Source organism: Aythya fuligula, chromosome 2 (assembly GCF_009819795.1).
Source record: "Aythya fuligula isolate bAytFul2 chromosome 2, bAytFul2.pri, whole genome shotgun sequence".
NCBI lineage: Eukaryota > Metazoa > Chordata > Aves > Anseriformes > Anatidae > Aythya > Aythya fuligula.
Genome location: NC_045560.1, coordinates 69510106 through 69525402, shown reverse-complemented (window position 1 = coordinate 69525402; position 15297 = coordinate 69510106).

The window sequence follows — 15297 nt, the reverse complement described above, 5'->3', positions numbered from 1 at the left end:
TTTTTTTTTTTTTTGCAGTGTTGGGGTGGAGTTGATGCCCTGGGGATTACACTTCTGGGACACACATTCATGACAGAGGAAAGCTTTTATCCATCAGTGCATATCCAACAATGATGGGTTGGCCAGGGGCAGGGTGAAGCTTCCTTCTCTCTACTCCTCACCTTCCACACCCAAAAGAGATTGCAAGATGGTCATAGGCAGCCACCCTGGCAAAGACTGAGATGTTGTCCAATTGCACGTGTGGTTGCTCCACTCAAGAATATATTCCTCAAGGAAATATGGTCTGGTTGCACTCCCCAGTTTGACCTCTACAGCCCTGTTGGTGCCTGTGGCTAGAAATATGGCAGGGCAGGAACTGGTCAGTGCTTCCAGACACCTCCCTCCCTTTATCCCAATCCCTAGAGGAACTGACAGACTGTGTGGTGTACAGTGTGCACGTAAATGTAGTCTGTGTTGCAGGATCATGTTGGGTGGCAAGATCAGTATTGCCTCAGCAAATGGGGATGTTAGTTAGGAGACTAAGAAGAAATGCATATGTTTTGGAAAATAGCATTACATGAGGAGAGAACCTGTACCTCCCTTTCCCTTCACTACCAAGGTATAAGACCTACATGCTGAGGTGAGTGGGTACTGCCCATAGTGCTTTGCCTTATGCCAGGGCTGAGGTGATGCTAGCTGCATGGACATATTTCCTGGCTTTGCTTGCCATCACAGGAGCTTGTGCAGTAATATAATCAGGCAAAGGTGACCTTGGCTGCCATAGCCGTGGTTGGTGGTGTTTCTAGGTGCCATGCTGGAGGTGATCGAGCAAATAAAGGCTTTGTGCCCTTTGCCATTGACTCGTATTATATCAGTGATTCTTCCCTACTGACTGACAACACTGTGGTGCATGCATCCATGCCAACATTTGTGTATCTTGACATGAATGTATGCGCACCAGGCAGCGGGGGAGTAGGGGCTAGCAGTGGTGGTAGGGGATTATGTCCCCTCTGTTGCCTTCTCCATCAGGAGATGTGTGCCAGGTAAACCTCAGTGTGTTTTGTGAAATGGGCCAAGCATAAGCAAGTCTCTAACAAGCCGTGTGTGCTCCACCAGTGGACTCCTGTACCAGAAAACTGGTTTGTGGCTGATCATTGTGAGCCTGGGGCTGCCAGCCACAAGAGGCAGCCCTCTTTTCATTGGGGCTGAGTGCTGTGAGGCTAAGGGTAGGTACGCATTTTTGGCATTGGGCCTGGGAGCCACTGACCCAGCCCATGTGTCCCACAGGGGCCTTTGCCTCCTGTACCTGAGGAGGCGCTTCAGAAAAAGGAGGCTGCTGTGATCTATGCCTGAGGGAAGAGGAAAAACAGCTCACACAGCCTTGTCTTCCCTCTGGGCTGTGCGGCACAGCCTGATCGGGTTTGCCCAGCTCCAGCCGTCCTGTGGCATGGAGGTGGGCCTGAATCAGCCGTTTAGGAGCCTTGCTTGCAGGGATGTGCGGCAGGACTGTCTGTGCAGGCTATGCAAAGCTGGCTGTCTGCCTCAGGTGTTTTTCTTTAGGGCACCCTTATGCAGTCAAGCTGTTCACAAAGCACCTGTGGTGGAACATGCTAGAAAAGCCTGTGTTTTGCAAGTGCAGGTGGCCTGAAGATAGCTGTTACAGCTGGGTATGCACTTAGTGGGGCAGGCTGTGAGCTCAGGTGCTGTGTCCTGGCTATTGCAGGCTTGAGACATGAAGAAGTGAGGCAGGAAACAGGTGAGCCAGGAGCGCTTTGGGCCATGACCATGAGATGAGACATCTTTCTGGTGAACCCTGAAGTGGGAGAATGGTCATTAACAAACACGTTAGGGTCAGAACTACTGAAGGGCATCTGTCTGGTAATAGGTGGGGGAACATGACTTTGGGTCCTGTGCTAAAGAAAAAGCCTTGAGGTTCAAAGTAGCATAGGATATTCAGCTATCCTCTGTAGACATCGATGTTTGATAGTTCTTCTTTGTTTTACTAAAGATTAGGATCTGAAAAGGCCCGCTCATCTTGCATTTGCCATAGTAACGTGTTTATGGATGGCACCTGTGCAGGTGGAGCATTGCTAGGGCAGGAATGCCCATACCTCTTATAAGAAGAACTGAGATGCAAGCAACTCAAGCTAGTGCTGCATCTTTATCCTTACACACACATGCACCATTGATATTGGACTTACTGATGGTTTCTGGGATCTGTTGTTTGTTATTTCAAGTGTCACACCACAGTGGAGCGGCACAAATGGACGGACCCTGGAGAGGTTGGTCATGGGCTAGCTGTTGGGCCGTGGCTCCTGCAGATGACTGAGATGGGTTGCAGCAGTGGTGAGGATGTGATAACTATTCCTGAGACAGTGAGAATTCCTTTCTGTTGACTGCAAACCTGTTCCTCCTCTGCTCCATTGCTCACTGGGTTTTGAAGTGTCAAAATGTAGCAAACAGATGAGTTTTTTTTTTTTTTTCTCCCCTTTTGAACAAGAACATCTGTACTTCGGTCATGACATAAACTCAGCTACTTTGTCACCATGGCTTTGGGAACACTTCTGCAAACAAGATTGTATATTGTCTGACATATTTTTCGAAGTATGAATGTTTTGTTATCTGTGCTCTCTGAAAATGGAGGGGAGTCCAATTCTGTCAGACAATCAGTATGAATTTTTACAGCTGCAAAAGAGCATAGTTAACTGTAAACTGCTTTAATATTCCTTTCTGGCTAAAATATGAACACTAAATTTCTAAAGTACCAGTTATGAAAACAAAGCCCCAAGTAAAAAAAAAAATAATAATAAAAAAAAAATAATTGGAAAACAATATTTTATTTTAAATTAAGGAAGTATTATTAGGGGGAAGAATAGTAAATAAGATTCTAACCAGCAAAAAAGCATTGTCTGACCAAATTTTAAAGCTGATATTTAGTTCTGGTCAGAACATGGACACACAAAGCATGCTTTTCTCCCTTAGCATGGCACTGTGCGTGGGATGGGACAGCCACTGCGTGGGGAGTATGTGGTGGCATCACCTTTGGCAGTCCTGAGATCAGAGGATCAACCTTCTGGTGTCATCAGGAAGAATGGGGAATGGGATGGAGAGCACCATTCTGCTGCTGCGCCAAGCCTCCATGCACCTTCGTGTTGGGTGCTGTGTGTGGCTCTGGTTTCTGCATCGTGGTGGTAGTACAGGGAAGAGTGTGGTCAAGGTGATGGAGCAGCTGCCTCATGAGGAGAGACAGAAAAGGCCAAGGTTCATCAGTTTGGAGAGGAGAAAACAAAGCAAGAGGTTAAAAAAAAATAAGAAAACAGTAGAGAAAGTGAACACGGAGATATTATTCACCAAACTCTGCAAATAGTAGTTAAGGGGAAGTAACTTAAACGAATGAAGGGCTGGTTTAAAACAGGTAGGAGAAGGTGTTTTACCTGGGGGCAGGCTGCACCAGTGCAGGTAAGCAAAGGTTGACAATTAGCCCTTTAATTTGAGGTGCCTTTAACTTTTAAACTTTACTTTTAAACAGACCGAACATGTGAAAGACATCAGATTCTCAGACACAGGTCAGATACTTGGAAAGATGCATTTCTGGGAATTTGTGGCCAAAAGATTTAGTGATATTTGAAAGTTTAACTATGCACAGTGGGAATATTTACAACTGAGCTATCAAAGATAAGCATGTAAAAAAGCAATTAGTCCTATCTTAGAACATTCCAAAGTAGTCCTATCTACCAGCCAGTTACTGGGATGTAGTGGGAGAAGTATGGGAGGGGAGGACAAGGAGGGAAATGCTCTCAGCAGGTGTCTTATGTTCTGTAAAAGTTCATCTCTGAGGTATTGGAGTTTTCCTCTTCCCCTCCTCTTGCATCTTTCTGAAATGCTGTATGGCCAATTTGCACTCTGAGCTGTTGTTGTCAGACTTCATTGCAGTTCTAAGGACTGCACCAGGCTGGTCTCAACTTACTCTGGTATTAATATGTTGCTTCTCCCACACTGTAGAGCTTATAATATGTAGCAACAGAAGGAATGGAAGGTGGAAGTTTCTGGATTTCGTTTCCCCACAATGAAGCCAGTAAAACCAGCTTTACATGTAAGGATATGTCTGCTTAGAGGGTTTTCATTTCTGTGCTGAAATATTTTGATTAAACAATGCAAAACTAGCTGTGGCAGGCCTCTGGAGCTGAGATGCATGCTTGCTTTTGGCATGTGTGCTCAGACAGGAGTCACACCTACAGTCTCTCAAGATATAAGAGAAGCGAGGCCACTGTTTTGAGGTCTGATGTGCCCTGCAGTTTTTGTTCAGAGCTAGTTGAGATGTTCCTGACAGTAAGGCTGCAGGAAATAGATTCCACAAGTATTTGACCATTTTTTTTTTTTAATTTTATTTTTTAACAAAGACATATACCTGGTTCTGTAGCTCAATCTTTTACCTGCTATTTTCTCCTGTAGAATTGTGCAGGCAATTTGGATGGGATACTGTAAATATGAGGCACTGATGCAGAATGTGGCAGGTGCTTTGTCTCTGCATTTCCTTTACCTGTAGGATTCTTTCCTGGGACTGCTTGCAGATGAAGAAGGACCACGAGGGCCAGGAAGGGTATAGGAGTCTCATGTCTGATTATGTGGATCTGACTGTCTCCATTTCCCTACATTACAAAAGGGGAAGGATTTGGATGCTCAGTGAGTGAAGGGGGCACTTACAGAAATATTTCTGTTACTTTGAATGAACTTTAAAACATTGCTTGGTAAAGAGCTTTACAGATAAATTCTCATTTAGCTTATTGTATTTAAACTATTTCTAACTTTCTAGGGCATAGCTGTAAAAAAAAAAAAAAAAAAAAAAAAAACCAACAACAAACAAAAAACATAAATCTTTAACTTTACTATTTTTACAGTTGTAATGTTGGTCCTTGTAAAACACTACTAGACTTTGAAAGCAAAAACACTGACCTCTGCCTCAGTGTCTCATTACTTTCCTGGTCTTGACATAATTGTATTTTCCTTGTGTTCATTTTCGTATCCTCTAGAGGGAGAAGTAAGTTGCTCAGACGATGTTAGAAACTCTGCTAAGGCTCCATGAAGAGTGCTAATGACATTTCTACAAATGTTGGTGGATCTGTACATGGCATCTAGATTTTTATTCTCCTGGATTTGTAGTTCCTGGGTAAAGTTTTATGCTTACAAAGGTGATAGGGACATAATTTGTCCTGGGCCAGGCATGGCTACAGCTGTGGTATTAATGATGGCTTTGGGATGGGATTTTAGACAGTACATGACAAACATGCAGCAGACTTTTTTTTCTTCTTGTATGAATGAAAACCCATGGTAAAAATCTAAAAAATTGTGAAGATGCCACTCTGCAGCTGTCCAAATTCATGGGCATAATCTACATTCTTTTGTGTAATGCAATAGATAGCAACTGCTTTGCCATAAGCACTAGCTCTAAATGCAGTTTAAGTAGTTGACAGTTGCTCTTTTTTCTCTGCCTATGGGTTGTTTATTTTCAAAGAACTGAAAGAAAAAAAGTTTGGCCCTTCTTCCTGACGTGCAACAACCTGCTTCTGATCTCTGCAGCCTGTGTGGACCTGTAAGATCTCCTAAGCAAGAACGTGAACCTAGCCTTCAGCATTGGATTTAAGACACTCTCTTTCTAATCTAGCCCAGAGATCCATGTCTGCTTTGCAGGTTGCAGAGGCCATGAGGCTGAGATTGTTGAGCAGCAATGACAGTAGGCAGCATTGCTTGGTGTTTGGTTTTGGTTGTGTTTTTGTTTTGGCTTTTTTTTTTTTTTTTTAAGATGTGTTTATATTGGGTTGTTACACAGCAAGATGACAGATGGACTCTGACCCTTCTCTTGGCATTAGTGCTGGGCTAAGGGAGTGGTGGAAATATAAAAACAGAAAGCTTGGTTCATGGCTAGCTTCTGGAAGGTCTGCGGGATGCCTAGAGACAGAAGGTTTACTTAGCATTCTTTTTCTTCAGCCTTGCTTTTCACCCCATTACCTAATCTGAGCCCTGACCCTGGAAGTTTGATGTGAACCCCATGTTCCAGGCAGGGAGATGCTTCAGATCTGTTACCAGCATTTTGGCTAGGGATCTTGACATCCAAGTCTGCAATTTCATTTCTTCATAGATTCTTCAACATGCAGGTTGGTGTTTGTAGGATACATGAGTTAAAGTCATCATATTAGTAAAGTTGCTTTTAGCCTATAAATAGTCAAAGCAGGAGAGGGTGGGCTGGGTAAACAGGCTTCTCGCTAGATCTGGTAAGGACTGAGTGTTGAAGTGAGGTCAGATGTGTTGAGACTTTTGGGGTAAGGTTTGCTCTGAGGTGGTAAGCATACCAGTTGTGGTCTGCGTGGCACCAATGATGGGTGGAATACTCAGATCTTGGAGAGCTGTGAGTTGGCAGGAATAGGTGAAGCCTGATGCTGACTAGAAATGCAGAGAGTTTGCTGACTGTTGCTGTTGAAAAGACAAATTTGGCCTAATTTGTGTGTTTAGGATAAGATGTTGCTCTTGATGCTCTTATACTTCTGGTTAGAATAGAAATTTGAGGAGTTGTTTGTCCTCAGTCCTCATCAGTCTTCTCATTCTGCAGTCCCCTGATGTGTGTGAGCTTGCTGAGTACAAGTTTGCACACGTTGTGGAGCGTTGTGTCTCTTTGGGCTACAAATTAGCCTTTGTGTGAGACTTGAGAGCTACTACTATGGGTGGTAGACCTCAGGTCTGTCAAAAATTTGGGCCCTCAAGGAAATGTAAGGGGGCAATATCATATTGCATGAAACACACTTTATATAACTTGTTTTGTTGTAATAGTGGTGAATATGAGAAACAGTTCTTCCTTGGAGATGGTGATAGCTTGAGTGATGGAGCAACAGTCTAGATGGGAAAAGCTAGAGGGGAAAGAACAGTTGAAGTAGGGGCTGCCATTTTGTGGTCCTCCAGCATCTTCTGCACCATCACTTGTTTTGCATGTTGTCACTGGTCTATCTGCAATGCTCGGAGTGCTTTCCAGTTACCCTTCTTTGTTGTTCCAACCTGACCTCAGCTCCTTGCCATCACTATAGACTAAACACTGGCTACTTGAGAGGCAAACCACAGAAACAGCAGGGAGAGCTGGAGACACTTTTCAGGGCCATTTTGACTTGTTTGAAAAGCCACTCCCCGTGAGGGTATGTGGCTGAGGTGGCAGATTTGCAGTGACTTGCCTCCATGACATCAGGAGCATCAGTGCAGCACATGGTGCAATTCATTGTTGGGGATGGGTAGGGACCAGACCAAGGGCTTAATCCTGCTAAAAGCTTGACTCCTGGTGCAACTGATGGGAGTTGAGAGCCATGCTGGATTAAAATAGGCCTGACTAGTTCATATCTTAGTAGGGGTGACAGGGACATAGTTTTCTGAAGATGTCACATTTCTGCTATTCTGACATGTTAGTATTGGAACAGCAGGAGAAAATAAGTAGTTCCTTCAAAGTTGTTACTAAAGCACTCAAAAGAGGAACAGTTCTGAAGAGTCAGTTATGCAGTTTTATTTTTTCAGTGATTAGTACAGCCTGTAAGACCAAGAAAGACTGAAAAGGAAGAAAATACCCTGTTTTTAATGACCTCTTTAAATCACCCGAAGTATTTGCATTAACATCTGTCATGTGCATAATGCTGAACTATGAGTGAAAAGACCCTGTTTTTTTCCTCAAAGTACATCAAACTCCACCCTGCAATGGAGTTACTTATATTTATTTAGAGAAAAAAAAAAAAAGGTGAATTTTGTTATTTTAGAGAGTCAAAAACAATTTGAACCTGACTTCAGTCAAAGCTTTCCAGGTACTTAGACAAATTTAAAACTTTCCTAAGATATTAGCAAGTCCTTGTCAAACATGTTTTATGGGCTATTTCCCCTCCCACATGTGAGCCAGGAACTCCCTCTCTTCTTTTTCATTTGGGGAAACCAGTTGCAATGCCCATAGACGCTACTGCAAAGTGATTTCCACTTAAATAGAAACGAGAAGTCAGCTTTCTGTGACCAACCAGCGTAATTGGTGGACTCCCTATTAAAAGAGCCTATGTACCCTGTGGCTGCCTATGGATTGCACTGTGCAGAATTAAAGGATTACAGTTTGTATTGGATTAACAATATCTGTGTTTGCTTTGCTCTGTATATGGCTTTGAAACATGTTTAATGAGTACATTTTATTGACAGTTGGTGAGCCTGGGTGGTGTGCTGTTCTCTTGCTTTGAGATGCCAGAGGAGTTAGAAATGGGAGCTGAGAGTAATGAAGTGAGTTTGGTGGCGAGGTTTAAGTGAAAAGAAAGCATGTTTTCATTGAGGCCTGAAAGTACCTGTTATTGGCACTGACTTCTATGCAGCCAGGAGAAATTATTCTATGGTTTGCACAGAAAGAAAAGGGGGCAAGTGAGGGAGAAAATTATATAGATTGCACAGAGCTGTCAGCATGCACTGTGCTATCAGCATGCATGCCTTCAGGCTGTTAGGTAGAAATGCATGATAAGAGCACCTTCAGACTTGAGCCAGCTCTTCACTGCTGCTCTTTGCTATCTCACAGTTTTGTCGGTCAGGACAGTGAAGTGATATAAGGTCCCTGACCAACACAGCAGCTCTTGCAAAAGCCTCAAGAGAGTGCTGTCTTCTGGCAGCTTGCTTTGTACGTAAGGGATGGCATGGACAAAAGATGAAAAGGCTTCTGTGGGAAGGAAGCTAATGGCAAGCACATCAAAACTGTAGCTCGTTAGGAGTGGCTTTACCATCCCAGCACTGAGAGTGATTGTTTGCTGATGTAACGGAGTCCACCCTAGGTGTGCTTGGGCAGCATGATACGCTGCTGATTTATGCCGTGAAGCACTCCCAGGGGAGCTGTAGCCTTGCATCACTGAGCGACTCCCAGGCTGCTGGATCTGGCAGCGTCCATCAGGCTGCACAAGGCACGGTGACTGAGCTACCTGAGCTTTGGATGAGTCTGTGATGCCCAAACATCTGCATTCATGCAATTGTGGCCAATGGGTCAGGGATCACGATGCTGTATTGACATGTTTGAAAGAAAAAGCTGCAGAGCTCTTCCAGCCTTTGCCAATGGCAGGACCCAAAAGCTGAATGAAGCACATGGCTAGATGGGCATGGCTGGGAGCAGCTGTGTGGTTTGGGGCCACAAGTGACCTCTGATACAAAATACTTAGAGCTCCAGTTTGGTAGCTGTCAGCATTTGTGAGAGAAATGACAGTAAAAAAGAGGTTTAGAGGAGGACAGGTGTATTGATTGACATCTGGGATCTCCTTCATGCGGGGAGGACTGGTGACTCCTGTGGGCAGGAGATGGGCAGCTGTGGAGGTAGTGCTTCCTCTGCTGTTTCAAAATGGGGATTCTTCTGCGTCCCTCTTGCAAGTCACAGTGAAACCCGTACAAATGCTACTGGCCAAATTCTGTTCTCAGTTACACCCATGCAGCCTTCCTGAAGTCAGCAATTGTCTGTTTTGCAACCGTCGCCTGATGCAATAACTTGAGGGCTGTGCATCCTAAAGGTTTAAGCTGTACTGGCATTCCCAGCTCTGTGACAGTGAGCAGTGCTTGATGTTAAATTGTTGCTGCCTGAGTAATTGGTGAAGAATAACTGAGGTCAGTGGTGTTGCATGGCTGTAGCTAACTGCGCTGGGCCAGGAGTGCTCCTCCTCCGGTATCTGTGAGTGCACTGGGACCCAGAACAGGCCGGCCCTGGCTCTCCCTCACGCCGGAATGCCATTTTCCCACATCAGACACTCCCTGCACTAATTACACCCTTTTTAGACTCGCCCTTCAGCAATTACTTGTCTAAGCCCTGCCTCAAACTGACATCACTGGAAAGTCCAATAAAAATACAGCAAGCTTTCAAACCATCCCAGGAAAGCAGAATACTGTATTATTAGTAGTAGTATTTCAATGCAGCTGTTTGTTGCTGATTTCTTAACCTTATCTCGTAATAGGAAGAGTTTGAGTTCCCTCCCAGCAAACGGCCTCCAGGGTCAGCAAAGTCCTTGTCTATTCTTCAGTGATGTGCTCAAAGCCCAAAGGGCTTTGTGGTGGCTCCTTTCTTTTTCTTCTTTCTAACTCTTCTTTGCAGTGCCAAGCACTTCCTTCTGGAAGGCCCAATCCTAAGCTTCTCAAACCTCAAAATATCAGCCATCCCTATAAGACAATTATTGTTGTCTCTTTTTTTTTTTTTTTTGGGGGGGGGGGGGGAGAAGGGAATAAAGCTGAAACATTTAACCTGAATTAGAGCAAATGTTTTTTTTTTTTTTTTTTTTTTCCATTATGATCCTGTCTGAACTGGCATCCAGTTCACTTGGTTAGCATGGAAGCAGTAGTATAGAAAAGAACATTCCAACCAAATAATAAGAAAGGAAACTACTTGGAAAAAAAAGCCAAGGAAGGTAATTGGAAATTTTTGCAGGGAAAAATTCCTGTTCTGTAACACCTGATGATGGAAGCATGAGGCTTTGCAATTGTAAACATAATTTCTTTCCACCCTGGTTGGCAATCGTATTCATTTTTTGGGTGTAACCCTTTCATGTACACAGCTGCACGCCCCATTCCCACAGCAAGGCACGCCGGGTAAACCTTTTGATCTCACATTCTAGCCTTCGCTTGCTTGCACTGTGTTTATTACAACTTTTTAAAACTCCTCCAGACCAGGGAGTGATGGATGATCCTCAAGGAGCTGCCCTCCAGATCTCTGTGATTATACAGAGCTGATGGTTTCTCCCTGACAGGTGCAGGCAAGCTGATGTAAAAACCAAAACAAATTGTTTTAGTAAAGCCCAGCTTACTTGGTGTTGCCTCTTTCCTCTGCTGTTGCTCTCAGTTCAGGAGAGCAGAGGCTTTGCCACTTCTAAAGCAATGACTTCCACTTTTGCCTCTGGCACAATAACCTCTTTGAATCCCAAATTGCCTTGTACTTGCTGTTGCCATTTGGTACTGGTGGTGGCTGCTCCTCTGGAAACCCTGAGCACAAACCATGGGAGAGACCTTTGGGTCTGCAGAACCTCTTTTTACCTTTTGATTTCTTCCTGGTTTTGTTGCATTTTGTTTTTTCCTATGGTGCTGATGCCCAGTGTGCAGCGGGCTCTGCGGGAAGTGTTAGAGTCCTAAATTCTTTGCATGCTGAAAGCTCTGGTTGGCGTCCGTCCCCAGGCCGTGCCCTGGTATGTGGCGCAGAGTGTGCAGGAGGTACTGCCAGGCTGTCCCGCAGCTCCCTTGCCCCTCAGCTGGTGGGTGATTTGCAAGCGTTCTGCTTGTTTGTAAAACACCATAAGTAAAAACAACTGTCTGCATTTTGCTCTGATTTAAGTAGTGTGAAAACTAGTTACAGAACTCAGCTCCTTGCAAAGCATGGCTGTGTTGCCTTGCTGCTCTGGAGGTTGCAGAATGGCTGTGATCAGGCAGAGCGGACTCTGGAAAGACATTAAGTGCCCTTCTCCATTCCCTGCAGCTTGAGAAACCTTTTAATTTTTGAGATGCTGCACATGTGCTCATATCAGTTTCAGGGAAATGTAAGCGCGATGGTGCACAGGGTGCTGAACTCTCCAATATCAGGGATGGCCAAGTATCTTACCCGTTTGCTTCTGTGCATTGTATTGGCAAATGTTGGTCATCTGTGGTAAGATGACACAAAGCTGTCATCTATGTATGTGATTTGTGAGCAATACAAAAAAGCACATCTCTTAAAAAAAATAAAAAATCTTGAATCTTTATGCAACTTGGAGCATGGCGCTTTCTGTGTTTTTGGGTGTGCACACATCACTTTAAGCTGCACCTTTCACAAAATACATTGTGGATTTTTTTTTTTTTTTTTTTAATAATGGAGGAAAAAACAAATCATGTCCCTAATCCATCATTTGAAGCCTGAGGAGTTTGGATCGAATCTTACTTGAAAGGAGATGATATACAAAGCACATGCGTCAGCTCAGCTACTTTTTAATCTCTGTTTCGTGATTTGTCTGTGCTCAGCAGCTTTTTTTTTTTTTTTTTTTTTTGGCTGCAACAGAAGCCAGCACAGCGCCTGAAGCACAGGCGTCACCCAAGCTACCTCAGCTGATGAAATTGAAGTCGCTTCCTGAGTGTTACTGTCCTGTGTGCTGCTGGGTGAGCCGGCTGTGCATCTGTGGCCAATTTGGGTCTGGGAGTGATTTACTGAGCTCTGAGCTGCGGCTGCTTCGTGTACAGCATCGGCTCTGGGACCACCACCATGAGCCATCACCACCGAAAGAGAGGCAGAGATTAAAGCCAGTTGAGGGGAAAAAAAAAAAAAAGGGATTGTTTGTCTTATGGTACTTCTTGGTAGGCTTTTTTTTTTTTTTTTTTTTTTTTTTTTTCCTCTTCCATTTATTCTTTTATTAAAAGATAGAAGGCTCTAACTCCCCAAAATGTCTGAGCTGGTGGTTTCCTTTTCGTAGTGAGTTACTGGGAGATGACAGGAAGATTCACAGAGGGCTGCTGTTCCAAAGCCCATGTGAGGAATTCCAAAATACAAATACAAAAAGCTATTCTTGGGAGAGCTCAGGGCTGGATTAACAGGGCAAATTCATTAGCATCCATTTGATCTCGATGATTTGAAGGCAGCAGTCCTTCAAAGCATTGGGTAGGGGTGAAACCCTGCAGAAACAATGATTTTAGAGTAGGAATCCTGTCTACTATCCACTGCTCTCTCTTAGCTATCTGGAATGTCCCAACTGTGTATCAGGAAGGTTTAAGCCACAGTAATAGTTGTTGGCGATGGAGTGCGTCTGTGTAAATATACATCAAACCAACTTTTAGTATCAATATTACCAAGGTTCCCCAAAGTGCTACTTAACTATTAGTTGAATAGTAATAGTTACTTGATATAGTAATATTGAGTATGACTAGTGTCACAGACAGATATGGGCAGTCATGCATTAACGTGGGGATATTAAAGGAGGGCTTAATACCATATTTCTTAATTTTAACAAAAACAGATGGTATTTTTCCAACTCTTGAATAACTGTAAGAAGAAAACATCTCTCTTAATGAAAACGATTCTCTGTAAAAATGTGCCATAAATGTCCTTCTCCTTACAACCACAGCTTATTAATGCAGACCTCCTGAGTCTAGTATGTGGGGTGTATTTAGCTATGAATATCTAGACAATTAAAATCTCTTTTGGTATTTTCTCTGTCTGAAAATTGAAGATAATATAAGTAATATTAACACATTTACAAAATTCAACAGTCTTGGCACAAATATGGAAGTATTCAAGAAGAAAAATGCCTGCAAATGCATTTAGTGTGAGAGTTCGCATTTTTGAGAGGAATCAGTATTACAGAATCACAGAATTGTAGGGGTTGGAAGGGACCTCGAAAGATCATCAGGTCCAACCCCACTGCCAAATATAGTACTCTAACAAATTTAAATTTATTCATGAAGATCTGTCCCCCAGTAACATTTGAGACCTGATAATAAGTGTGTAGGGGTATGTACTTAACACAAAGATGTATATTTGCAAACTCTTGAGTCGTGGGGAGGAGGGTGTGTGGAATCTGCATGTCTCTTGTGTATTTCTTGGGCATTAATGTTCCTCTGACCTTTCCTAAACCTGATAACCTTTCCATGGCTGGAGAGCCTGTCTTTTCCATGTGGACTCTGTGCAGACATTGAGTGCCCTAATCCTTGCAGAAGATGAACATTTCTCACCAGATCATAGAAACATTTCATCTGTGGTTCTGCCTGGTATCCCCTTGCAGCTGGTGTTGGGGGTTGAGCAGTAATTGGTCCTGAAATTTTAATGCCTTCAGGATGGTGAAGGCCAGGCCCCCCCTGGGATAGGGCCCTGCCACAGCATGTCAGCCACCACTGCTCTGCTCATCGGTTGCTCTGGGGAAGAGATGAAGTCTGGTGCTGTAATTACAGAAATCACTTAATAGTGACAATGAATGAGTGGAGTGGACTTTGTTTCAGTCATACAGGAGCAGAGCTCACCACTGGCATATTCAACACCAGCAGAATTGTCAGGCATTTAAACCTCTGCACCGGTGGGAGAGTGAGTCCTCCAGGAGCAGTGTGTGGGCTTCTGTGAAGAGCCTCATTGAACTTGGAAGTGATGTGCATGTGTGGATGTAGGTTTGCTTTCTAACACAAGTTAGCGGTTGGGTGAAGTGTATAAGATTTATAGCCACTATGGTGAATCCGTTGTCCCTTATGCCCTTTACAGCCATAAATACCCACACAGTGTAATTATGAAGAGAATGAAGTCAGTTAAAGGGAAGATTAGTGCAATGGTAATTAAAGAATTAGCGGAATTCAAGAAGCCTTCACCAAGTGCTATAAGAGATGTCAGCCTTTGGGGAAGGAAAAGCGGATGGAGAAGCATGGCCATGGAGGGAAGTTCATCAGTGGAGTCTCCTGTGAGTCTGTGCTGTTCAACATAAATGATCTGGGAGAGGGTGAGAAAGATCTGCAGGGGATGCTTAAGTATGAGGATGAGAAGGTTGAGGGTTGATTGTAGAGAGCTGCAGAACAACTTTGTGATGCTGACTAGCTGTGGAAATGGCAAGTTAAAATACAGTACAGAGAAGTGCAAAGTGAGGCACCTGATGAGGAAGGGGGAAATAATCCCCATGCTATGTACAGTAATGGAGACCAAGTTGGTGGTTGCCACTCAGGAAGGAGTTCTACATGTAAGTTTGAAACTGAGATGTGAAATATGCTCAATTCTCATTTTAAAAGAAAAAAAAAAAAAGCCTTATGAAAGATGAGAACAGAAAGGATGGTGTCAATATGTCACAGTGTATGTCCATGGGTCTGGGCTCTCTATATCAAAAGCAAACTGGAGAAAGTAGATTGAAATGTGTTTGGTGCGATGAGAAGTACAGAATAGCCACTCTATGAGAATTTCTTTGATGGCCTAGGATGCATCAGCATGGAAAAGAGGTGTCAGATGGCAGTCTACACCTCAAAAAAAGGAGAAAGTGGATGAGGAATGAAGGTTTACTGTGTCATTTAATGCAAGGTCTAGCAAAAGGCAAAGTTTAAAAGAAATGAATGTTGATACTTATTCACAGTATGTCTAAAGTTTTACACAGAAAAGGAGTGAATAAATTTATGAAAGGAAATCCATTACATCCAAGTCAAATCAGTCATTCTAGTATCTGCCTTAAAGCTCAGTGGATGCTGAAGAAAGATCTGGGCAGGTGTTGCTCTCTGCTTGCCTTGCACCTAAGTGACCCTCTAGGTATGTGCCCTTGAATACCCAGTGGAGTCTGGATGCTGAGGTGGTTGGGCCAGCCTTACATTTCTCATTAGATAAGCTTG